Source organism: Scyliorhinus torazame, chromosome 4 (assembly GCF_047496885.1).
Source record: "Scyliorhinus torazame isolate Kashiwa2021f chromosome 4, sScyTor2.1, whole genome shotgun sequence".
Lineage (NCBI taxonomy): Eukaryota > Metazoa > Chordata > Chondrichthyes > Carcharhiniformes > Scyliorhinidae > Scyliorhinus > Scyliorhinus torazame.
In genome coordinates, this window is record NC_092710.1 from 225401178 (window position 1) to 225427551 (window position 26374).

Genomic DNA, 26374 nt, shown 5'->3' on the forward strand with positions numbered 1-26374 from the left:
ATGTTTAACAAAAAAATTATTGAGTGAAATAAAATACTTAGCTAAGTTGCATGAACTATACATATGCAAAGACAGATTTCATTTTCAGCTACTTACCAGAGGCTACTTTGTATCACTCTGAAAAAAAGTGAATTGTGGAGCAAAAACAGTTTCTTCAAATTGCTACAAAGAATATTCTAATTCGGTTTGAATGAACAATTTTAGCTTCAGAATATTGTTGCTGTAAACTTACAACATTGTGGTTGAGTCAAGGGGCAGAAATATTATGTTCTTTTGAGGATCAACCTTACAACCTAACTTCTGTGAAAGAATTGAGCCATGCTAATTTAAACAAACTTGTTAATTTATGTAACTCATGGGAAACATTGTTTTATTAATACCCTTTTATCACATTTGTGCTTCAACTTTACTGTGTATTGTGCATTCTGAACTTTTAATGTTGTTTGATTTGGCTATTTTTATTTTATATGTTTTTGACAGGTTCCATCTGAAGTTACTCATGCTGACTTTTGGTGCCGGTATTTCTACAGAGTCCATCAGCTTTATCAGGTCAGGGCTGCAATATTTTAATTTACGGGATGTGGGTTAGGCCAGCATTTATTGCCCATCCCTAGTTGCCCTTCAGACGATTGACATTTTCTGGAAAGGCAGTAAAGATGGGTAGTATGGTTACCAGTGTTAATTTCAGCATCCCTGGGTAGTGATGGTGGAATGGAAGAGTGAAAGTAAACAACTGCTGTGAATGCCCCTGTTTTGGATGGCAGATGATGAGTAGATCATGCCTGGCTGTGGCACCCTCTCGACATCAAGAGCGGGATTCTCTGAACCCCTGCCGGGTCGGAGAATCGCCGGGGAGCGGTGTGAATCCCGTCCCCGCCGGCTGCCGAATTCTCCGGCACCGTGGATTTGTCAGGGGCGGGGATCGAGCCGCGCCGGTCGGCGGCTGCTGGGAGCCCCCCCCCCCGGCGATTCTCCAGCCCGCGATGGGCCAAGTGGCCGCCCGTTCTTTGCCGGTCCCGCCGGCGTAAATTAGAGTAGGTCCTTACCAGCGGGACCTGGCGGCGCGGGCGGCCTCCGGGGTTCTCGGGCGGGGTGGGGGGGGGAAGTCTGGCCCTGGGAGGTGCCCCCACGGTGGCCTGGCCCGCGATTGGGGCTCTCCGATCCGCAGGCGGGCCTGTGCTGTGGGGCACTCTATTCCGCACCGGCGGCTGTAGCGGTCCGCCATTGACGGTGCGGAGGCGAAGCCCTCTGTGCATGCGCTGGGATGACGCCAGCACACACTGGTGCTCCCGCACATGTGCCAACTCGCACCAGCCGGCGGAGGCCCTTCGGCGCCGGTTGGCGTGGCGCCAAGCCCCTTCCCCGCCGACTGGCGCGGCGCAAACCACTCCGGGGCCGGCCTAGCCCCTGAAGGTGCGGAGGATTCTGCACCTTTGGGTCGGCCCGATGCCGGTGTGGTTCACGCCACTCCTTCCCACTGGAGTTGCCCGCCCCGCCGATTTCGGCAGAATCCCGCCCCAAATGTCTAGTTGCTACAGAGAAACACTCATTGCAAGGTTAATTATTGGAAGACTATTGTCATTCGTGAAAATGTGCTGCACCGTGATTCACCTTTTGCAAGGGCGAGAAAGGATAAGACCAGAAAATCAGAGGCCAGGTTTGACAGAAAATGGAATTTGAGGGTGGGGATTGCTGTGAAATTCTCTTATTGATGAGACCCGGGGGTAGCAGTTCTAACTAAATATTCTCCTGATGTTGTGTTTTTGTAGGTAAATACATTTGTAATACATCTAGACAATCTCAGCAGGTCTGTGGAGGGAAAAGGGAGCTAACATTTTGAGTTTGAATGACTCTTTGTCAAAGCTTTAATCTGCTGAGATTGTCCAGTATTTTCTGTTTTTGTTTCAGATTCCAGCATCTGCAGTAATTTGTTTTTATCTTCATGTAATAGATCATAGAACAGTACAGCACAGAACAGGCCCTTCGGCCCTCGATGTTGTGCCGAGCTTTGTCCGAAACCAAGATCAAGCTATCCCACTCCCTGTCATTTTGGTGTGCTCCATGTGCCTATCCAATAACCACTTGAAAGTTCCTAAAGTGTCCGACTCGCTCTGTCATTTTCAGCCAAGTACGCTGATTGTCTTTCTTCGTAGAATAGCACTATCAAATGGGCTTGAGCAGAAGTAAACTTATTACACTAGCAAAGTGGTATCAAAATATTTTCTCTTCGGTAATTCCACAATCTCTTATTATCAGCAGGTGCATAAGACAATAAGAAATAGGAACCGGGTGCTCCGGTTTCCTCCCACTAGTCCCAAAAGACGTGCTGTTGGGGTAATTTGGACATTCTGAATTCTCTCTCTCTGTATCGAACAGGTGCCAGAATGTAGCGACTAGGGGCTTTTCACAGTAACTTCATTATTATGTAGACGACAACCACAAAGGCCACAGTTGAGTGGCTTTGCCAAACTTTCAGCACACGGTATTCCAGAAGTGCTTGTTTCAGATAACGGCACAGCCTTTACCAGCGCAGATGTTCAGCTCATTCATGCGCACGAGCAAAATTTGCCACGTGTGCACTGCTCTGTACCACCTGGCCTTGATCGGATTGGCTGAGCGAGCAGTCCAAACATTTAAATAGGCTATGGAGAAACTGACCCCGGGATCCCTAGAGACACATTTAGACAGGTTATTTTCTTGCTACGTGATACACCACATGCTGTGACGGGGGAGCTGCCCACGGGGCGCTGCCTCCACATCGCCACACTTGGTTGAGTCTGGTGCTCCCAGACATTGGTGGAAAAGTTCGTTGTGGCTAGGACAGATCCGAGGCGGACACAGCCAGGCATACGCCCCTACACAACCTTTCACCGGGTGACTTGGTGCACATCTGGAGCTTTCTGGGCCACTTGGATCCTGGGCGTGGTGCCGTGGCAGACCGGACCAGTATTGTATAAGGCATGAGCGCAAGGCCGTGAGTCAAACAGGCACATGAACCACCTCTGCAGTCGTGTCCCCGATCTACTGGACCCTCTCCGCGATGCCGTGGCCCGCCATCTCCACTGCCATTACTGCCCCCGGCCTCATCGGCAAGGAATCCCAAGACGCCGAGATGGCAGATGTGGACCTTTCGGACTCCGATTCGGAGAAGGAGGCTCCGCCGCCAGTGGAGACTGATGACCCACTTCCCAATGCCGAGCCGGCAACACTGACCCCGCTCTGGCAATTTGCGCAAAAACGTCGATTCCCTGCCTGGTATACAGCACCGGATCCTGCACTAACAAAGCCAGAGTGCTAACCCTGGCTGAAGAGGACAAAGGGGCCCTCGTGCAGTCCACCGATGTGGATGCCACTCATGACTTGGTTGTGAGGGGGTGAGGAGTGTTTCAACCCCCACGGAGGTCACTGGGTATAGATCATCCAGTTCCCTGTCACCTCCAGCAAGTACAAACCTGTCCGGTAACGGAACGGGGCTTCACCCTTTAACATCGGGAACCTGTGCAGTATGAAAAATCCTGACCTGGATGAAGGTCGGGGTGGGAGAACCCTTCGGGGAGTGGAGTAGTTCAATGTACATGATTATAAACCTTTACTTTTTGCATCCTAGTTCTGTCGTTCTTTGTCATCACTATGTGTGGATTCTACACTCTGTCACCCTTAATTCCTCCACTGATTATCGTTCTCAGCCTTGAAAATGTTGAAAGACTTGGCCTCCACAGCTTTTGAGGTAAACAATACCAAGGATTTATCACTATTTGAGAGAAGAATTTCTTCCTCAAATCCGCCTTAATTGAGCACCCCCTTATTCTGCAACTATAGCCTCCCAACATTTACCCTGTCTAATTCCCTAAGAACCTTGTATGTTTCAATCATAGCACCTCTCATTCTTCTGACCTCCAAGGAGTACAGAAACAACCTGTTTAAACCTTCCTCAGGTGGCAGTCCCTCCATACCCACGATCAACCGAATAAACCTCTGTGCTGCCTCCAATGATAATACATCTTTCCTTAAATAAGGGGACCAAAACTGCACGTAGTATTCCACATATGGCCTCACTTGTACCCTGTACATTTGCAGCAACATCTCTTTACTTTTATACTCCAGCCTCCTTGAAATAAAAAACAGAATTCCATTAGCCTTTCCTATTGCCTTCTACACCTGGATGTTAGCTTTCTGTGTTTCATGAACAAGGACCCCCCCCCCCCCAAGTCCCTTTGTGCTACAGCTTTCTGCAATCTCTCTCCATTTAGATGATAATCTGCCGTCTCGTTTCTTCCAAAATGAACAACTTCATATTTTCCCAGATTGAATTCTGTTTGTCAATTTTCTGACTTGTCAATATCTCTCTGCAAACTATTTATATCCTTCCTATAACCTGCCTTTCCTCCCACCTTTATATCATCTGCAAATTTGGCCACATTACACTCTGTTCCTTTCTCTAAATCATGAATACATATTGTGAGGAGCTGCAGTCCCAGCAGTGATTCCTGTGGCCCTCCAACCAGACAAAGACCTCCTTATTACTACTCGCTGCTTCCTGTTAGTTAGCCAATCCTCCATCTATGCAAGTATGTTACCTCTAACACCATGAGCATGAGCTCCTACTAGCCTTTTGTGTGGCACCTTATCAAATGCCTTTTGAAAATCCAAATACACAGCATTGATTCCTTTATTGACTCTGGCTGATACTTCGAGTAAATTTGTCAGACATGATTTCTCCTTCGCTAATTCTGCTTTATCAGATTATGACTTTCCATAATTCTATTCTCTCTCATAATTTTCCAGTAACAGAAGTTCGACTAACTTTATGGGCAGCACGGTAGCATTGTGGATAGCACAAATGCTTCACAGCTCCAGGGTCCCAGGTTCGATTCCGGCTTGGGTCACTGTCTGTGCGGAGTCTGCACATCCTCCCCGTGTGTGCGTGGGTTTCCTCCGGGTGCTCCGGTTTCCTCCCGCAGTCCAAAGATGTGCGGGTTAGGTGGATTGGCCATGCTAAATTGCCCATAGTGTCCAAAATTGTTGGGTGGGGTTACTGGGTTATGGGGATAGGGCGGAGGTGTGGACCTTGGGTGGGGGGCTCTTTCCAAGAGCCGGTGCAGACTTGATGGGCCGAATGGCCTCCTTCTGCACTGTAAATTCTATGAACTGGCAGATTCCTGCATTTTGCCTCCTTCCCGTTTTGAACAAGAGAACCATATTGACTGTTTTGAAATCTTTTGGCACAGTTCCAAATACAAGGATTTGGAAAATGACTACCAATGCATCCATGATCTCTCTAGCTACCTCCGTTAAGATGCTGGGACGAAAACTATTAGGTCCAGAGAACCTGTCAGCCATTAACGCCATTAGTTTGCCTAAAATTAATTATCTGTTGATCGTATGTCATTCCTCCCCGGTATTTTTAAACTATTTCTGGGGTGATTGAAGTATCCTACACAGTAAAGACCGATTCAAAATATTTATTTGCCTCCTCTGCCATTTCTTTGTTCCCCATAATTACTTCCCCAGTTTAATTCTCTAAGGGGTGAATGCTTTCTTTCAGTTCTCTCTTCCTTTTACTGTGCTTAAAAATTTCTTATTGTCTGTTTTTATGTTTCTTGCTAGCTTGCCCTCATAGTTTATTCTTTGTTTCCTGATTATATGTATTAGTCCATCTTTGCTGCATTCTATATCTGTCCCACTTTTCTGGCCTTCCACTAACCTTTGCCATCATACAGGTTTCCATTTTCAACTTAATACCCTCCTTAACTTCCTTCATAATCCATGGTAGGTTATTTCTCGCCTTAGAACCTTTCCTCTTCATTAGGGTGTGTTTTTGCTGGGAGTCATGAATTATCTCCCTAAATGTCTGCCACTGCCCATCTATTGTCTTACCTACTAATGTATATGACCAGCCCATCCTGACCAATTCCATCCTCATACCTTCTTAATTCCCCTTTTTTAAGTACTGTGTGTAACTTGCAACAAAAAGTTTATATATAAACATGGAAACATGGAACAGTCATGTAATAACAAAAATAAACCAACAAATTCAGCAGATAACAGTGAAGAAGTGGACGGGATATTAAAAGAAGGAATATTAAAATTAAATCAGAATTACAAACCAAATTCCCCATATTACTTTATTACTTTTTGCAACTCTTGTTTAGGAGGAAGCTAGGAGAAGAGCTTTAAAAGAAAGAGCAGAACAAAGCACACACTCAGAGGACCTTAAATGGGAAGATAACGAAGGTATAGGACTGTACTATGAACCCCTTACTCGTCACTGAGATTTATTTACATGAATCTTGTATATTAAAATTGTACAATGAACTAAGGAATTCAAAATTGTTAACTTTTTTGTTTCGGCTTTTTGTTCTCAGATGAGTTGGAAGGCACAAGTGCAAACAGGCACTCAGCTGCTACTTCTACACCCAATAATCTAAATGAAGTAACTAACAACTGGCATAGTCGAACACATGAACAACCAGGATACAAAGTGCAAGAAACTGGCTTGGGAGTCACCGTGACAAGTCTTTCTGAAAGCACATCAAATGAAATGCAGCCAGTTGCATTGTCTTCTGTTGAGGACAATAAAGGAATCCAGTGTAAATCCACGGCAGGAGAAACTATCCAAATTTTGGAATCACTTTTAGAAATCGAGTGTTTTGAAAGAAGAATTGTGTTACAAACTATTTGCAGATGATGGCACAAGGATTGGTGAGAACACTCCAGGATTTGAAGAGTGCTCCATATCCACTCTTGAGCTGAGAAATCATGATAGTATCTATTTACAGCCTGACATTGCTCAAAATGCAACAGTAGAACTAAATACTAACATTGATGAGCCTGCTTTTATGGGTAGAAATGGTGAGTATTTTACTTCAAATTTTCTATTAAACTTAACTTTCTAATATAGTGTGATTTTTAAAAAATGTTCTGAGTATTTTTCGGCCAATCTTACCCCTCCTGAAATTTTCAGCTCCTTGCTTCAGTACAGCTTGATGGGCACCAGTCAGCCTCTGGTACCTAGCACAAATGACCATTCTTCAAACTTGCTTCTTGTCACTGAGTGCCAGCATGCCCAGTTTGACAGTCAGAGAAAATTCTAGCATGTATTCAGCACGTTTCTGACAAGCTTACTTGTAGTAGTTCCTGGACTGCAATCAGGAGTGGAAACTATGGTTAATTTTCCTTTCTCTAACTCGAGACAGCTCAGACCCGTTATACCTTAACACTACTGCAAACTGGCTGAAATCATCAAACTTGGTGCAAACAATAATTTGAAATTGAGATCAGTCTATATTCACTGCCTTGGTTTATTTTTCTTGTGTTTGAAAATCTCTTAAGATGAATCATCTGTGGTTCAGCAGTTGCAGAAGTCATTAAGATGAAAAGTTTTGCATTTAGCTCAGACTTCCTGTTTAGTTGGGTGGAAGAGTGTGCTGTGAGGAGGATTTAGAGATGCTTCAGGGGATTTGGACAGGCCGAGTGTGGACATATCTATGCATGGCAGATGCAGTATAATGTGGATAAGTGTGAGGTTATCCACTTCGGTAGCAAAAATAGGAAAGCGGATTATTTCAATGGGTGTAAATTGAGAGAGGTGGATACTTAATCAGACCTTGGTGTCATCGTACATCAGTCGCTGAAAGTGAGCGCTCAGGTACAACAGGCAGTAAAGTAGGCAAATGGTATGTCGGCCTTCATAAACGAGAGGATTTGAGTGTAGGAATAGGGATGTTTTACTGCAATTGTATAGAGCACTGGTGAGGCCACACCGGAGTCTTGTGTGCAGTTTTGGTGTCCTTATTGTTATGGAGGGAGTGCAGCAAAGGTTAACCAAACTGATTCTTGGGATGGCAGGACTGTCATTTGAGGAGAGACTGAATCAGTTAGTATTATATTCATTGGAGTTTAGAAAAGAGGGGATCTAATAGAAACTCATAAAATTCTAAGAGGATTACATTCAGAAAGAACGTTTTCGATGGTGGGAGAGTCCAGGACAGGGGTCATAGTTTGAAGATAATGGGTAAACCTTTTCGGACTGAGGTGAGGAGAAAAGTCTTCACCCAGAGACTGGTGAATTAGTGGAATTCACTACCACAGAAAATAGTTGAGCCCAAAATATTGTGTAATTTCAAGAAGGAATTAGATATAGCTCTTGGGGCTAAAGTGATCAAGGGATATGGGGAGAAGGCTGGATCAAGGTATTGAACTTGATGTTCAGCCATAATCATAATGAATGGCGGAGCAGGCTTGAAGGCCCCAATGGCCTCCTCCTGCTTCTATTTTCTATGTTTCTATGTTATGTCACACCTTTTCTGTCATGCCATTCTATCACTTTACTTTTAAAATTCTCACTTTAGAGAAATATATACATTAGTGGTAATTAAGGCCCACAATCTGAGCCTCCCAATTGGGTTGTGCTGTGGCGTGAAACTGTTGTTAATCGTTAACCTATAATTGGTTACAGTTTATTATGGGATAAATATTATTAATTCTTGGGATGCAGACATTACTGGTGAGGACAACATTTAATGCCCATCCTCAAAGGCCCTTGAGGATGTGTTGGTGAGCTGTCTTCTTGAACTGTTGCTGTACATCCACAGTGCAATCAGAGAGAAAGTCCCAGGATTTTCACCCAGCAGCAGTGAAGGCAAAGCAATATTATTCCAAGTTAATGTATATAATGTGGAAGGGGATTTGCTGGTGGTGGTGTTCCCATGCACTGTTGCCTTTGTTAAGGTTGCAGATTTGGAAGCTGCATTCGAAGAATCCTTGGCTACTTAGAGTGAATCTTATGAATGGTCCATACTCCTGCCACTTTGGAGGAAGGGAATGTTCAAGGTGGTAGGTAGGTTGCTGTTAGGATCCCAGTTGATGATCCGAGAATGCAAACCTCACTCAAAATATCGTAACTTTTTCTTTTTCAAACGTGGCGGAACAGAGTCCCAGGATTGCCAATTAGTTTTAACAACAAGAAAAAACATGTAAAATTGGATGATGATACAATACTTTGTTACTCCCCAGTACTTTTGATGGTGGCCATTCCTGATTCTACCCCTTTTTATTCTAGGTTTTATTTAATTAATGCCAGGTCTTCTGAGGAATAGCAATCATAGATGGATTGTCACCCTACTCCTTTTCACTTAGTTGGGACCTGCAAATTTCTTGCCCAATCCTCTGACTTGGGCCTGCTATGAAATGTGCAATGGATCAGCTCCTGGGAAATTTCTTTGTAGGGCAGCAGCATGGGGGAAGTGAAGCCACGTCCCTTTTTATGACACTAGTTACCATAAACTGGGTAGATTTAAAGGTCCGAGCCATTTCATAATCATGATCTTTATTATTGTCACAAGTAGGCTTACATTAACACTGCAATGAAGGTACTGTGAAAATCCCGTAGTCGCCACATTCCGGCACCTGTTCGGGTACACTGAGGGAGAATTCAGAATGTCCAATTCATCTAACAAGCACTTCTTTTGGGGCTTATGGGAGGAAACAGGATCACCTGGAGGAAACTCACGCCGACACGAGGAGAACGTGCAGATTCAGCACAGACAGTGACCCAAGCCGAGAATCGAACCTGGGACCCTGGCGCTGTGACAGTGCTAGCCACTGTGCTACCGTGCTGCCCATGCTTGAGAGGATGAGGGGGCACTGTGGTATTGAATGGGTTAAGAGGGTAGGATGGTAATTTAGGGGCTGGGGGGTAGTTGGTGGGTGAAGATATAGTTGGAGCGGTTGGAAAGATGAATGGGAGGATAATGGGGGTTCAGGAGGGTGATTGGGGATAGTCGAGGGTCAGGAGGGTAGTTGGACAAGGGGGGGGGGATGTGGTGAGGGTGTAGTTAGGGTACCCAGTGTGATTGGAGGAGGTGCCTGTCACGGGAGTCATTACTATAGTTACCCAGATGTTTGAAGTGGTTTTACTCCCTCTAACATTTGCTGGGTAACTATTCTGCCGAGAGAGTTAGATTCATTCAAAGTGATTTGATCACCCATCTCATTTAAGTTGGAACATTGGATGATTTTCAGTGCAATGTATTATCAAAAATAATACCTAGACCAATGATTTTAAATTCCCTAGCTGGTGGAATTTGACCTCCTATCTCTGGATCTATTGTCCAGTCTTCTTGGTCACTAGTCCAGTAGCATAATCACTATGTAACCATACCCTATGGTAGCTGAGATTTTTTCAGCTACAGTTCCTGTTCACTTTGCCACCCATTTGTTCCACCATCCTTCTTGCTTGTACTGCTGATAACAGTTTCCTGTCAGCCTAATAGTGTCTCCTGCGTGATCACTCCTTTCCAGGTGACATTGCATGTCCCAATGTAATTTGGGAGCCCTTAGCCTTCACTCTTGCATATTATATCTCATGCCCAATATGAGTCCGATTTTTGTTCCTGTTTCCCAACACCCAGCTAGGATCTCACACAAGATGTAGTGCTTGTACTGTGCGGAGATGAGACTAAGAGGTATGGAAGACAGAGGGGAGGTGGTGGGATGGGCTCAAAGGAGGTGATTTGCCAACTGCAAAAAACATGTTTTGTAAAACTGAGGAAACTGCCAAATTTTGGGATCTAGTGCTGAGGATGTGTAGATGATTCTTCTTGGCCAATGGCGATTGTGGAACATTCAGTCGGATAGATGGGAGGTAGAGAGGGAGGTATAAGAAGGCATAGGGTTCAATGGAGGCAGATTAAGAGACGTGATAATGGGAAGGAATTTGTGTGAGGGGACAGGAGTTTCTTTGAGCCAATGGCTGACCTTTTCGACAAGTTCTCCATCTAAACTTCTCGTTCCATTAGCTTTTTTAATGCTTCCAGTTCTTCATTTCATTTCATTTCAGATAGCCATTTGAAATGAAATGAAAATCGCTTATTGTCACAAGTAATCTTCAAATGAAGTTACTGTGAAAAGCCCCTAGTCGCCACATTCCGGCGCCGGTTCGGGGAGGCTGGTATGGGAATTGAACCATGCTGCTGGCCTGCCTTGGTCTGCTTTCAAAGCCAGCGATTTAGCCCTGTGCTAAACCAGCCCCATTTACATCAAAGGGACCAGAAGATCCCGCCGGAAACCAATGGAAACCCCCTCAGCCACTGGAAAACACACCGCGGGGCGAGGTGGACAATCCCGGCCTGGAAATCTAAATATTGATGTGAACGCATCATAGAAATCAACAGATTCATTTAATTAATTTTAACATATTAAACGCAGGTATAATAGCACTGGTTAAGTTATATCAGAATGATACAGACAGATGAACAGTATAGTTCAGTGGTGAAAGCTTATCAAAGACTGTCACAAGTTTATTTTGAGGTGAAGACTATTGCTTAGCAAAATGTTCAAAAGAGTTAACAACTAGACTGATGCTCACAAGAAAGATAGAAAGGACCATGATTTGGAAGAATAAAAACCTGTCATTTATTATAGAGGCTGTTTAAAAATATGACGCCGATTTTAGTCTCATTACTACCCCATTTATGCAAGTAAATTGGCCGATGTGGTACAAGTATTCAAAACAAAATGCCGATGCATGCTAGAAGAATGTTTTTTGGGGAACCTCTCCATTTGGCTTATGGGAACCTCTCCATTTGGCTTATGCTGTTGCCTGAAATAGATGGAGGCCTAATTAAACCATTGAAAAAGGGGTCAAGTAGCAATTCAATTTTTTAAGAAGTGCTTATATTGACTACATGGCCTTCTGATATCTCAAGGGATACTAGTAACACACTTCTTTCAAAATGGATATCCTTCTAACAGTTCTGTTTCAGCCAAGGGTCAGAAATTTCTGCAGCAGGTTGAAGCAGCACGTGGAGCAGAAGATAGGTGCAACATGCCTGCACTTCTCTGGGGAACAATGCGTAAGGAGGCTGCAGTTCTCAAAGAACACTGTCTGTGTTTTGACACTTCCTATGACCCACCAATGTTGAGCTGCACTGGGGTTTACACAAATTACAAATTTTCCCAAGGTCAAGGTTTTATTTATTTAGTCATTCATGTGGTGTGAACATTGCTAGTAAGGACACCCTGACGAGTTCATACAGTGATATTGTGGGGCTGAGATGATTGACTTCCTACAACCACAACTATCATCATTTGTGCTCGACATGACTCCAATTGGTGGTGTGTGTCCAACACCCCCATCCCTTACTTTCATTGATTTCAATTTTGCTCGGGCTCCTTGGTGCCACATTCCTCCAAAATCTGCCTTTACGTCAAGAGCAGACACTCTCACCTCATCTCTAGAATTTAGTTATTTCATCCGTGTTTGGACTCGCGCTCCAATAAGATCTGGAGCTAAGTGGCCCTGGTGCAACCCAAACTCCAAATCATTTATTGATGAGTCAATGCCCTTGATAGCACTGTCAGCAACATCTACAATCTGCTGATTAGCGAGAAGAGGCTGAGGGGACAATAATTGACAGAATGGCTTTGTCCTGATTTTTGTGGAGAGGTCAGAACTGGATAATTTTCCACGTTCCCGGATAGATACCAGTGTTGTAGCTGTACTAGAACACGTTGGCGTGGTTATTTCTGGAACACAAATCTTCTGTACTATCGCTGGAATGTTGTCAGGACATAGGCCCATCCAGTGCCTTCAACCATTTCTTAATATTACATGGAGTGAATTGAATTGGCTGAAATCAGGCTTTGGTGATGCTGAGGACCTTCGGAGGAGTCTGAGATGGATCATCCAATCAGCATGCCTGGGTAAAGATAGTTGCAGATGCTTCAGTCTGGTCTTTTAGCACTGATATGCAACCTCATTGAGGATGGAGATATTTGTGGAGCTCCTTCCTCCAGTTAGTTGTTTAATTGTCCACCACCATGCAGGATTCGATGTGGCAGGATTGCAGAGCTTAGATATGATCCGCTGCTTTTGGAATCACTTAGCTCAGTTTGTCGCATGCTCGTCCTTTATTTAGTCCTGTGTTCTAGTTTCACCAGCTTGGTGACTCATTTTATGCTTTGTAATGTTGCTGGTTTGGTCTCCTGAAATCTACAATGAGCTAGCATTCATCTCCTGATTTAATGGCCATCATAGAGTGAGGATATGTCAGGCCATGAGGCTACAGTTTGTGATCCTATACAATCCTGCTGCTGCTCGATGCCCAAATTTGAGTTGCTAGATTTGTTCTGAATGTGGTTCATTTAGTACCATGGTGGTGACACACAACACAATAGACTCTGCAGTGTTCACTCTTACTGATATTGTCAAGGGCAGGTGCATCTGTGGCAGGTAGGTTGGTGAGGATGAGGCAAAAAAATGTTTTCCCTCTTGTTGATTCATTTACCATTGGCCTAGCCTGACATATGTCTTCCAGGACTCTGCTAGCTCAGTCACTAATAGTGCTACTGAGCCACTCTTAGTGATGGACGTTGAAGTCCCCCATCCAGCATTCTTGTTACCTTCAAAGTTTCTTCTAATTAGTGCTCAACATTGAGGAGCATTAAATCATCAGCTGAGGCAGGACAGTAAGTGGTAATTAATTGGAGGGTTGTGCCCATGTTTGACCTGATGCCATAAGACTTCCTGGGGTGTGGAGTCAATCTTGTGGATTCTCAGAGCCATTCCCTCCAAACTGGACTACTATGTTGCCACTTATGGTGGGGCATTGGCTATAAGGTATGAGTGGGTGGGTATGACTGTTAGGCTTTTTCTTGACTAACCTTGAATCTGGCAATTTTGGCATGTCCTGAGATGGCATGTCTTCAGATGGTAGCGAGGAGGACTTTGCAGGGTCTGTCAATATTTGATCCTTTCATTTTTCTGCAGCTGTTAGATACAACATGAATGTTTACTCGGTCAGCTCCGAGGGTAATTAAGCATCAGCCAATCTGATTCTGGTGGATTGGTGGATTTCTATCCCTGAAGGGCTTTAATGAGCTTGTATGACAGTGCTGTCATTTCATATTCCCCTTAGTGAGACAAGCTTTGTAATTCCATATTTATTAATTATTTGAATTTAAATTCCACCAGGTGTCACAGGGGGAATTTGAACTCCTGTTCCTGAGCATCAGTTTGGGCCTCTGGATTATTTGTCCGCTAACTGTTACCATTCCCCTCAAACTTGCCATGCACATTTGAATGATGCCCAAACATTAAGTGACTCAAACCATTCAACTAAGACATTGGGTGGGCAGTGCAATCTCTTGCTTCCACTCTGCCTCTGCTCAAAGTTAAAATTCACAGCACTATTCTGTCTCTTGTTGACTGCAGCTTTATTTTGGTTGATGTAGGTTACTGCTTTATTGGTGAAAAATCCAGCTGCTTAATTAATCTAAATCCACCAGTTGAATGAATGTTCATCATTGTGGCTTATATGAACTAAATACAGTGTGGCCAACAGGAGGAAAAACTTACATGAACAGGTTCGCAGATAGGAGGGATAAAAGTAGCTCAGGTAATTTATAGCTGAAGAATGGGATTTTGAAGGCTGAATCTTTCCATAACTTGGCATCACAAGCTTAGAGAATTAAGGTTAGAGCAACATTCCAGTTACAATGGTTGTGACAATAGGTTCGAACAGTGATAATGGGTTCAAACATTCCATAATACTGAAAAGTATTTGGAACTTCTTCCCAATGATTAATGAATTGTGTTTTATGGACTCTGGTCTCATGATTATTTTTGTTATAGGGAACACTTCAAATTATGTTGAAAACTGGGATGAAGATCTTGATCTGGACATGACTGAAGAGGAAATCCGGATGACTTTATCTCGAGCTGAAGCCTCAGGAGAGGTACTAGTTTAGTTCTGTATTGCTTCTCTGCCTTGATGATTACCGATTGCAAGGTGGTGACTATAATGCATTTTTGTTTCTTTTGCAGCTTGAAGCTGAAGAGTTGGATGATTGGGCTTGTGATCAGAACTGAACTCTCGACACATCCAGACAATTACCTACAATATTTATTGTGCAAGAGCATGAGTAACTGCTTACTGTGCCACAAGCTGTTGCCATTTTTTGAGTGCTGCATTAATAGAGATAACAAACTGTTTATGGACCACAGGGCTATGTTGCTTTGTGGGGCGTTATACACTTGACAATCATTTTTACATTGTGCAATTTTATGAGGTGATTGAAGATCTGCTTTTGAACATGACTTCGACCAAATAAGGATAGCTAAATTCAGTGATAAATGCTAATACTGAATAGAATTCTGGCATCCTTGGTCTAATCCACAGTGTGTTAATAACATAGAAGATGTTATATTAAAGGTCTTTTAAAGGTTGAAAGAATAAGACTAAGGATTGCCAAAGATTGAGAGCATTATGCGATCAATAGCCTCAGTGACGTGGGACCCAACAATACTCAAACATTTGATAGCCCAATCAGTCATCTGCATGGAAGTACCATCAAACTATAAATTGATCTGACCTAGCAAAAAAGGCATTGATTATACTGAAAATTGGCCAATCTGAAGGAAGCTCTCCGTGGCTCCCTGGATGATCCCTGTTGCATAAGCATTGTGAGCTGTAGTGATTTTCTGTGCCACAGGCAGCAGTGCATAGGGTGCGATCCACCGGCTGTGTTGCGCGCTCACTCGGGCACGGTGCAAGCAGTGGATGTCGGAGAGACATCCTTTGGGTTTCCCAGCAGCCTTCACACCTGGCGGGATCGACCCAGGTCAGTCAGAATCACATCCAAAAGGTGTGGTGATGTGCATCAATGTAAATACATGTCGGCTAGCTAGAAACTAGAGGGAGCACCAGAAACATCACACACACACTCAACCAATAGATAAGTTAGATAGGATACGACCAATGGACATTCACGATACACAAGGAGGTGACACGGTCACAGGGGGGCATTACACCAACCCATATATAAAGGACACCACACACATGATCTGCCTCTTTCCAGTGGAGACAGTCAGTGAGAACAGACACAGGGTTGATTCAATATTGCACCCACCACGTGGATTGCAGCAGCTGGTTAGTCAGTCTGGGTAGCTATAGTAGGATTAGCAGTAGTGTCGAACCCGAGTAATAGAAGTGTGAATAGTTTAATAAACGTGTTGAAGTTATCTGCACGCCTGAACCTTTGTCAAGTGCACCACAAGGAAGCCGCTTATGTTACACCTACAACATAAATCATGGTACCAGGAGTGAACTGTTTCAATCCAGATAGCCAATCCTCAGCGTACAGTGACAACCAGCAACGATACCCAGGCAAGATGTTTGAGATCAGGGTTCCGCAGCAGCTCCAGTGCCACGGTGATCTCCGCGAAAACTGGCGGGTATTCCGGCAAATGTTTGAAATCTTCCTGGTGGCAGCCGGACTAGAAGAAGTGGCCGATCTTGAAAAAAACAGAGCTTCTGCTCACCGTCGCTGGTGCCAGAGCAGAAGGAATCTTTAAAAATTCAAGTTCTCCAAGGGGCAAAACATGAGCGACTTCCAGGCAGTCCTGGACAAATTTGGCAAATACTGTGAGGAAAACACACTCCAACCAGCAAGAAAATGTAAGAGAAGTGCCAGTACTCACCTCGGAGCATAGAACAATTTTGGTCGGCGGCCATCTCTCTACAGGGACTGCAGTTGCGCAAGAAGCGCGCAAAAAGGGAATGTCCGTTTGCGCATGCGCAAGACGCGGCGCATGTGCAATCACGAAAACGGCCATCAGTACAGGAACCGCGATCTGCACATGTGCAAACGCTTCCTACGTGCTACGTCACGCGCGTCATGACGTCAGAGGCCCCGGACCATGCCCATTTAAAGGGCAACGTCCCAAATCAAAGAAAAAATCTTTTAAAGCTGTAAAACAACCTTCCTTCACCTGGAATGACAGCACAATGCCTCAAATTGAACCAGGGAATGAAATTAACCTCCGAAGAACCCTGAAACAAGCAGTTACCTACACCCAAACCAATGGTTCCGACCTTGAATACTTCGATACCGACCGTTACATTTTCACTGGACCTCGCGAGCCCAATACCAGCTCCGGAGCAAACAGTGATGATATGGTTCTAGAAGACTACAACTCGGACAAACCTTTCACCTTGGGAGGCTACCCCAGTACCAAATCCGAACCGCAACTCGACGTGTTGCACATTGGCGACCCCGACGACAGATTCTTCGGATTTGGAGATCATCAGCCCAACAGATATGACATCCCAACTCGTGAGTGCAGGATGATGCTGCAGCCTGACACCAAGAAACAGAGCAGTACAAGCCCACAGAGAGCAGCCAGCTGCCACACAAAGCGTGGTCCACGCACCGCTCAGGGTTCCCGACTCTACGAAAGAAGACTCCACAATTGGAGAAACGCAAGTCTCCAGAGCGCAGTGCTTGCACACACCAGACGTGACTCCAGTGTCACAAGCCTCCGCAGCGAGCTCGTGGACAGCCTCTACGATAGAAGCAACGCAAGACTCCGACGCGCAGTCCTTCCAGGAACAAGACCATGAGGGTTTAGCAACCTCCTCTGATCAACTAGCGGCAGATGATGCAATTCTGCCATGCTCAAGTAAACAGTAAGAAGACTATGAAAGACTACCATGCTCCAATGCACAGTAGGACTATCATGCTACAGCGAAGAACAAAGCGACGATGACAGTCCAAGCCCAAATGAAGGACAACAGCAAGACAATGACAGTCCACCCACATTGTTTGCACCACCAGCAGAAGACTCTGACGATTTACACAACCCAAGCGAACAACAAGCAGCTACTGAGGATCTACCCACGGTACGTGAGACGAGTGACGACAGCATCCCACCTCCCATGCAAGATCTGCAAAGTGACATACCTCAGCTAACGTGTACAGAGGCACTTGACGATCACTGTGAGAACACTGGTGACTCCGGTGGCACCATGATACTTCCACCCTCATACGCTCGAACCTCTCCACAAGTCAATGCATTCCTTCCGACTCCAGACGGGCAGCTTCAAGAAATCTCAGCTGATTCCAGTGAACTTGCTAAGACTCCGGACGGGGAGCATCAACAAACCAACACTGACTCAGTTAAAACAGACCCGACTCCAGATGGGGAGCAACCAAACGCCGACTCTGATTCACATAAGCCGGACTTTACTCCAGACAGGGAGTGCCGCAACCTCAGTGATGGCACGCTCAGGGTGACAGCAAATTCCACAACGACAGGAGATGGATCACTTAACAATTACACTGGGCCAGGGATAACAAGCAGCGGCTGCACTCCAAGTGGAATACACCAATATTCACCACAGCTATGTCCACACATTTTTTTCCACATCAGCAGTGCAGCCAATGACAGCTCATGCTGGACAAGCCCAGTATTCAGGCATGCAGCAGCCAGCAGTCTATGCAGCATATTCTCAAACAGGCCAGCACTACGGATTGCCCACTAATGGAATCAAGACCGAAGGAGGGCTACCGCAAGCGCAATCTGCACTTTAGACTGGATGGCTTAGTTACAGCCCAGGATTTGCTGCACCCCAGCCTGGCCAGACGGAATATTCCTATCAGATGCAAAGTTCTAGTTTCACACCATCACCAGGTATTAATGCGAGCAGAAATTCTGTTTCCAATTCAACAAGCTTCAACGGTTCTCAGCAGGATCACCCTCCCTGCACAGCATGTGACCAGAACCAGTATGTACAGTCTTATCCAACTTCACCATATGGCACATCCATGACCTCAAATGATACTGTTGATGGTACCTCTTCAATGTCAACACCTTCTCAGCAACAAGATGCTATCCAACAGCACCATCACAAACATCGAAAAAAGAAAGGGACTCCAAATCAGACAGCGAAGTGATTTGACCACTTCTTGGTTCCTGTGGCACAGGGATGCCGTTCATAACCAAGAGAGACATTTGACCATGATAATTGATGGTTTTTGGGACTCACACGAATGATTTGGGCTTATTGTTTAATCACTGTTCCCATGACTTGTATAGACCTTACCTTATCTACCTGTTATTTGTTCAATTTTCTTAAAAGTGTACAGAAAATATGAACATATAAAAAAGGGGGATGTGGTGATGTGCATCAATGTAAATGCATGTAGGCTAGCTAGACACTAGAGGGAGCACCAGAAACATCACACACACACACACTCAACCAATAGATAAGTTGGATAGGATACGGCCAATGCACATTCACGATACACAAGGAGGTGGCACGACCACAGGGGGGCATTACACCAACCCATATATAAAGGACACCACACACATGATCTGCCTCGTTCCAGTGGAGACAGTCAGTGAGAACAGACACAGGGTTGATTCAATATTACACCCACCGCGTGGATTGCAGCAGCTGGTTAGTCAGTCTGGGTAGCTATAGTAGGATTAGCAGTAGTGTCGAACCCGAGTAACAGAAGTGTGAATAGTTTAATAAATGTGTTGAAGTTATCTCCACGTCTGAACCTTCCTTTGTCAAGTGCACCACAAGGAAGCTGCTTATGTTACACCTACAACATAACAAATCAAAAGGGACGACCAGACAGCGCAGAACCGACTTCGGCGAACTTACTCAGGATCGACTGGTCTTCCCAGGGAGGTCGCAACCAGGCGTCGTTCAGCCCTGGTCCACACAGACAGAGACCCCTGGAATGGTCAGGGATAGTGCAGGGTGCCCGCTGGCCTCCACCCGGAATAGGGGCACCTTGGCATTGCCACCCTAGCACCTCCAAGGTGCCTGGGTGACACTGCCAAGTGGTCAGGGGCACTGCCAAGGTGGCAGCATAAAGGTGCCAGGGTGCAGGGTGGGACTACCAAGGCTTGTGGACTGAGGGGGCCATGACCATGAAAGGAGGGTGGGGGGTATGAAGGGTAGGGGTGTGCATGGCAAGTAAGTAGGGGCTCCTGGGAGGTTGCAGGTGACAGGTGGGAGTCCTGGAAGACGGAGCCTGAAGAGTGGGATTCTCAGGGACCACATAGTGGGATGTCCTCAAGTGGGGCGGGGGGGGGGGAGGGTGACAGTTGACATTGTTCATGGGTGGGGAGTGGGGGACCCACAGGTTTACTTAGAGATTGGTGTGGTAAACCACTGTATTGTACTGTTGTATTGTTACATGCCTGGGCTTGTCCCGGCTGGCTCTGCCTGTGGCTCCTCCCCTCGGGCTCATGTATAAAGGTCGCTAGTCTCCACCTCTGATCCAGTTCGGGATCAGACGCCAGGAGGCTTGCTGTTTAGTGTTTTAAAGCCTCAGTTATGTTTATTCGTTGTGTGTTTATTGATGGCAAATCAATTTAATACACTAAACATCTAAGATGAACTCATCACTCAAGCCTGATCGCCTGGAGCTGGACCCACAGCCAGCCGATGCCACAGAAACATTTGAGCACTGGCTAAGCTGCTTCGAAGCATACCTCAGATCCTCGCCGAAGACTTCACAGACCTCCCGAAGAAGCAGATCCTCCACGCACGGGTGGGCCCACAAGTCTTTCTTCTCATCAGGGACGCCCCCTCGTATGCGGAGGCAATAATGCTGCTGAAGGGACAATATGTGAAGTCCATTAACGAGGTGTATGCTAGGCACCTCCTTGCCACGAGATGGCACCGCCCTGGGGAATCACTTGCAGAATTCCTGCATGCTCTGCAGGTACTCTGCCGGAACTGTGATTGCCAGGCGATATCGGCTACCCAGCACGTGGAGCTGCTGATGAGGGACGCTTACGCCGCAGGCATGAAATCAAACTATATCCGGCAGTGATTACTAGAAGGGGGTACACTTGGCCTCCCAGAGACAGTACAACCCTCCAACTCGCTGGAGGTGGCCTCCCTGTACATGGAGGCCTACAGCTCCGACCGCGCGGCACCCTCGTGGGCGCCGCTATCATCCGACCCGGGTGTGATGCAAGCCTGTGCCGCGCAGCAGCCCGGCAACTCCGGAAATAGCAACGAGGCGCTACTTTTGCGGCCAGGGTAATCACCCCAGAAAACGCTGCCCTGCACGGAACGCGACTTGCAACAGGTGTGGGAGGAAGGGCCAGTTTGCAAAAGCCTGCCAGGCCCGATCTCCACCTAAAACGTCTAGGCCCAGCAGCGCTGCCTGCTGCCTACTGCAGGCCGCCCCCAGCTGCCGCGCCACCCGCCATGTGCGATCCGTGGGCGCCGCCAACTTCGTCGCCATCTTCAATTTTGGCCGCCACGTGCGACCCATGGGGGCTGCCATCTTTAACGCAATTGTGTTCTCCACCCGCCACGCGCGACCCACGGAGGCCGCCATCTTGGACGCCATCGCCAATGCCTCCCGCCACGCGCGACTCTTGGGGGCCGCCATCTTGGGATCACTCCGCAGCCTCCCGGGAACCTGGCTCACTTGACCGTATTCTGGCCGCCGCTACCTCCGACCGGCCTACCAACCGCATTCCGAAGCTCGCTTCCATCACGCTCGACCAGTCGTGGCCTCATCACCTCACAAAGTCTACGATGACTGTCCGGATCAACGGGCACGAGACGGCCTGTCTTTTCGACTCCGGAAGCACAGACAGTTTCATTCACCCAGATACGGTAAGGCGCTGCTCCCTCCCAATTTTACCCGCGACCCAGAAAATCTCCCTGGCTTCCGGATCCCATGCAGTAGAAATCCGGGGGTACTGTGTCGCGACCCTTACTTCAAACTCTATGTCCTTCCCCATCTCTGCGCTTCCCGATTACTGGGTCTTGACTTCCAGTGCCACCTCCAAAGCCATACTTTAAAGTTTGGTGGACCCCTGCCCCCCCTCACCGTCTATACCTCGCGACCCTTAAGGTCGCCCCACCCTCGCTCTTCTCAAATCTCACCCCGGACTGTAAGCCGTCGCTACCAGGAGCTAACGATACAGTGCCCGGGACAGTGTCTTCATCAGGTCGGAGGTCCAGCGACTCCTGCGAGAGGGGATCATTGAGGCTAGTACCAGCCCCTGGAGAGCCCAAGTGGTGGTCGTCAAGACTGGGGAGAAGCATTGGATGGTCAGATGGTCATCGATTACAGTCAGACCATCAACCGGTACACGCAGCTCGATGCGTACCTCCTCCCCCGCATATCTGACATGGTCAACCAGATTGCGCAGTATCGAGTCTTCTTCACAGTTGACTAGAAGTCCGCGTATCACCAGCTCCCTATCCGCCCGGAGGACCGCCAATACACTGCCTTCAAGGCAGATGGCCGCCTCTACCACTTCCTCAGGGTCCCCTTCGGCGTCATCAATGGGGTCCCGGTCTTCCAAAGAGAAATGGACAGAATCGTTGACCAGTACGGGCTGCGGGCCACATTCCCGTTCTTAGACAATGTCACCATTTGCGGCCATGACCAGCAGGACCATGACGGAAACCTCCGGCACTTCCTCCACACCGCTAAACTCCTGAACCTCATCTACAATAAGGAAAAATGCGTTTTCCACACAACCCGCCTAGCCATCCTTGGCTACGTCGTGTAACATGGAGTCCTAGGGCCCGACACCGACCGCATGCGCCCCCCGCCCCCCGGAACTCCCTCTCCCCCACTGCCCCAAGGCCCTGAAGAGATGTCTGGGGTTCTTCTCGTACTATGCCCAGTGGGTCCCAAATTATCGGGACAAGGCCCGTCCACTTATCAAATCCACCATTTATCCCCTGACGGCTGAGGCCCGACTGGCCTTCAATCGCATCAAGGCAAAGCCGTGATGCACACTGTGGACGAGTCCATTCCATTCCAGGTGGAGAGCGATGCGTCGGACCTTGCTCTGGCCGCTATCCTCAACCAGGCGGGCAGGCCTGTGGCTTTCTTCTCCCGTACCCTCCATGCCTCCGAAATTCGACACTCCTCCGTCGAAAAGGAAGCCCAAGCCATCGTAGAAGCTGTGCGACATTGGAGGCATTACCTGGCTGGCAGGCGATTCACTCTCCTCACTGACCAACGGTCAGTTGCCTTCATGTTCAATAACACACAGCGGGGCAAGATCAAAATGACAAGATTCTGAGGTGGAGGATCGAGTTCTCCACCTACAACAACGATATCTTGTATCGACCTGGGAAGCTCAATGAGCCCCCAGATGCCCTATCCCGCGGTACATTCAGTAAGTTTTAAAGTACTGGTGGACAAGGATAAGAGTGGTCCTAGGATGAATGTGCTAAATTGGGGGAAGGCGAATTATAACAATATTAGGCGGGAACTGAAGAACATAGATTGGGGGCGGATGTTTGAGGGCAAATCAACATCTGACATGTGGGAGGCTTTCAAGTGGCAGTTGAAAGGAATTCAGGACCGGCATGTTCCTGTGAGGAAGAAGGATAAATACGGCAATTTTCGGGAACCTTGGATGACGAGAGATATTGTAGGCCTCGTCAAAAAGAAAAAGGAGGCATTTGTCAGGGCTAAAAGGCTGGGAACAGACGAAGCCTGCGAGGAATATAAGGAAAGTAGGAAGGAACTTAAGCAAGGAGTCAGGAGGGCTAGAAGCGGTCACGAAAAGTCATTGGCAAATAGGGTTAAGGAAAATCCCAAGGCTTTTTACACGTACATAAAAAGCAAGAGGGTAGCCAGGGAAAGGGTTGGCCCACTGAAGGATAGGCAAGGGAATCTATGTGTGGAGCCAGAGGAAATGGGCGAGGTACTAAATGAATACTTTGCATCAGTATTCACCAAAGAGAAGAAATTGGTAGATGTTGAGTCTGGAGAAGGGTGTGTAGATAGCCTGGGTCACATTGAGATCCAAAAAGTCGAGGTGTTGGGTGTCTTAAAAAATATTAAGGTAGATAAGTCCCCAGGGCCTGATGGGATCTACCCCAGAATACTGAAGGAGGCTGGAGAGGAAATTGCTGAGGCCTTGACAGAAATCTTTGGATCCTCGCTGTCTTCAGGGGATGTCCCGGAGGACTGGAGAATAGCCAATGTTGTTCCTCTGTTTAAGAAGGGTAGCAAGGATAATCCCGGGAACTATAGGCCGGTGAGCCTTACTTCAGTGGTAGGGAAATTACTGGAGAGAATTCTTCGAGACAGGATCTACTCCCATTTGGAAGCAAATGGACGTATTAGTGAGAGGCAGCACGGTTTTGTGAAGGGGAGGTCGTGTCTCACTAACTTGATAGAGTTTTTCGAGGAGGCCACTAAGATGATTGATGCAGGTAGGGCAGTGGATGTTGTCTATATGGACTTCAGTAAGGCTTTTGACAAGGTCCCTCATGGTAGACTAGTACAAAAGGTGAAGTCACACGGGATAAGGGGTGAGCTGGCAAGGTGGATACAGAACTGGCTAGGACATAGAAGGCAGAGAGTAGCAATGGAAGGATGCTTTTCTCATTGGAGGGCTGTGACCAGTGGTGTTCCACAGGGATCAGTGCTGGGACCTTTGCTCTTTGTAGTATATATAAATGATTTGGAGGAAAATGTAACTGGTCTGATTAGTAAGTTTGCAGACGACACAAAGGTTGGTGGAATTGCGGATAGCGATGAGGACTGTCGGAGGATACAGCAGGATTTAGATTGTTTGGAGACTTGGGCAGAGAGATGGCAGATGGAGTTTAATCCGGACAAATGTGAGGTAATGCATTTTGGAAGGTCTAATGCAGGTAGGGAATATACAGTGAATGGTAGAACCCTCAAGAGTATTGAAAGTCAAAGAGATCTAGGAGTACAGGTCCACAGGTCATTGAAAGGGGCAACACAGGTGGAGAAGGTAGTCAAGAAGGCATATGGCATGCTTGCCTTCATTGGCCGGGGCATTGAGTATAAGAATTGGCAAGTCATGTTGCAGCTGTATAGAACCTTAGTTAGGCCACACTTGGAGTACAGTGTTCAATTCTGGTCGCCACACTACCAGAAGGATGTGGAGGCTTTAGAGAGGGTGCAGAAGAAATTTACCAGAATGTTGCCTGGTATGGAGGGCATTAGCTATGAGGAGCGGTTGAATAAACTCGGTTTGTTCTCACTGGAACGAAGGAGGTTGAGGGGAGACCTGATAGAAGTATACAAAATTATGAGGGGCATAGACAGAGTGGATAGTCAGAGGCTTTTCCCCAGGGTAGAGGGGTCAATTACTAGGGGGCATAGGTTTAAGGTGAGAGGGGCAAGGTTTAGAGTAGATGTACGAGGCAAGTTTTTTTCCCAGAGGGTAGTGGGTGCCTGGAACTCGCTACCGGAGGAGGTGGTGGAAGCAGGGACAATAGTGACATTTAAGGGGCATCTTGACAAATACATGAATAGGATGGGAATAGAGGGATACGGACCCAGGAAGTGTAGAAGATTGTAGTTTAATCGGGCAACATGGTCGGCACGGGCATGGAGGGCCGAAGGGCCTGTTCCTGTGATGTACATTTCTTTGTTCTTTGTTCTTTGTTCTTTGTACATGTGCTAGCGTACAAGTAGACCGACTCCGTACCCTCCACAATGACCTCAGTCACCCGGCGGTCAACCATTTTTTTCACTTCATCAAGGCTCGCAACCTGCTTTCCTCCATCGAGGAGGTCAGGACCATGACCAGGGACTGCCAGGTCTGCGCGGAGTGCAAGCCGCACTTCTATCGGCCAGACAGGGCGCACCTGGTAAAGGCCTCTCGCCCCCTTGAGCACCTCAGCATCGATTTCAAAGGGCCCTCCCCTCCACGGATCGTAACGTGCACTTCTTCAACATTGTTGACGAGTAATCAAGACTCCCCTTTGCCATCCCGTGCCCTGACATGACCTCTGCCACCGTCATCAAGGCCCTGCACAGTCTTTTCACCTTGTTCGGGTTCCCCACCTACATCCAAAGCGATCGGGGTTCCTCCTTCATGAGCGACGAGTTGCATCACTTCCTGCTTAGCAAGGGCATCGCCTCCAGCAGGACGACCAGCTACAACCCCTGGGGAAATGGACAGGTGGAGAGGAAGAACACGACGGTCTGGAAGGCCATCCTCCTGGCCCTACAGTCTAGAAGTCTCCCAGTCTCCCACTGGCAGGAGGTCTTCTCCGATGCGCTCCACTCCATCCGGTCGCTCCTGTGTACAGCCACCAACGAGACTCCTCACGAGTGTATGTGTCACTCTGTTGTATATATTAGGAGATGTGTGACAAGGCACTGTACTACAGGTACGGGGGTAGTCCCTGCCTGCTGGCTCCGCCCAGTAGGCGGAGTATAAATATGTGTGCTCCCTCTACAGCAGCCATTTCGCCAGCTTCTGTAGGAGGCCACACATCTTCGAGTAATAAAGCCTCAGTTGTATTCAACACTCGTCTCTGTGCAATTGATCGTGCATCAATTTATTACTTTAAGATTTTCAGAAGATGGACCTCCGCATCAAGCCGGATCGCCTGCAGCTGGATCCGCAATCAAGCGACGCCAAAAAGGACTTTCAACACTGGCTAGCTTGTTTCGAAGCTTACATCAGGTATGCACCAGACCAAATCCCGGAAGCTCAGAAGATCCAGATACTCTACTCGCAGCTGAGCTCCAACGTCTTTCCTCTTATCCAGGACGCGCCGAACTACGCCGAAGCCATGGCACTACT

General features: G+C 47.0%; 1 pseudogene; it reads left to right on the forward strand.

The window, feature by feature from the left end:
- LOC140410791 (BSD domain-containing protein 1-like) overlaps positions 1 to 16024 on the forward strand; it is a 32710-nt pseudogene extending 16686 nt beyond the window's left edge.
- The last annotated feature ends 10350 nt before the right edge of the window (positions 16025 to 26374 follow it).